Below are 1,000 nucleotides of genomic sequence, written 5' to 3'. Positions count from 1 at the left end.
CTTGCATTGGCAGGTGGGTTCCTTACCACTAGCGCCACCTGGGAAGCGCATGTGTGTATGACTATGTGTTAAAATGTGTGCTTAGCTTTTACAATGATAATTTTATTCTAAAACTGGTTCCTTCTCTTTTATTTTTTTTTCTCTTTACACTTTACATTTTTCTCTTCTCTCTTCCAATTTACCCTTATTCTTTTCTATTATAAAACTGTTGTAAGTTAACAGAAGGTTCCAGTCCTGTGGCTGATATATGAGCTTATTTTGCCACCTTAAAATTTATTAATATAATGTAAAAAGTATATTCAGGGAAAATTAACTAGGTGGTTCTTGGCTTCAAAAGTTGGCTATGTAAAGTAGATAATAAAAAAAAAGATTAAGGCTATACATAGTATGGGGATTCCCTGGTAGTCCAGTGGTTAGGACTCTGCACTTTCACTGCTGAGGGCTCAGATTCAATCCCTGGTCAGGGAACTAAGATCCTGCAAGCCATGCAGTGTGGCAAAAAAAAAAAAAGCTATAAAGAGTATAATAATTACCTAAAATACAAATATGTGTACAAGAAAATGTTTTTTCTGATGATGGATTTGTCCGTTACTTAAGGAAATCATTAGTTTGTTAAAATAGTAATTTCAATATCATATATATTTTATTTAATATACTAACACTAATTATATCTTAAAATTAAAGTCATTAATTTTATTATCTATTTATATCGCTAGATATTTACATCCAAACACATTCATATAAAAGTACATTATGGAATGATGTCACTGAAAATTAGGAAGTAGGGAACTCTAGGACTGTGTCCCTCCACAGAAGCGACTAATGAGCTGGCAAGAACAATCATTATCAACTTTTGCACAACTCTAGAATGTGGTCAAAAACACAACAACCAAAGGAAGACCTGGTGAAGACAAAAGCTGCTGTATTGAAGAAAGAGAGCACAGTGGCATTTTAAACTGCCCACTTACAATCCCCTCTATCCTAGACTGGCAGCAGCCAC

The 1,000-nt window shown here is 34.1% G+C and overlaps 1 non-coding gene across 1 annotated transcript; it reads left to right on the top strand.

Moving 5' to 3' along the window:
* Positions 1–395: 395 nt before the first annotated feature.
* TRNAE-UUC lies at positions 396–468 on the top strand. Its single transcript has one exon. It is a non-coding gene; the product is annotated as a tRNA-Glu (tRNA).
* Positions 469–1,000: the final 532 nt, after the last annotated feature.

Source organism: Bison bison, unplaced genomic scaffold, assembly GCF_000754665.1.
Source record: "Bison bison bison isolate TAMUID 2011002044 unplaced genomic scaffold, Bison_UMD1.0 scf7180017855216, whole genome shotgun sequence".
Classification (NCBI taxonomy): domain Eukaryota; kingdom Metazoa; phylum Chordata; class Mammalia; order Artiodactyla; family Bovidae; genus Bison; species Bison bison.
Note: the sequence above shows the minus strand (reverse complement) of the source record. Positions and strands in the feature narration are given on the sequence as shown.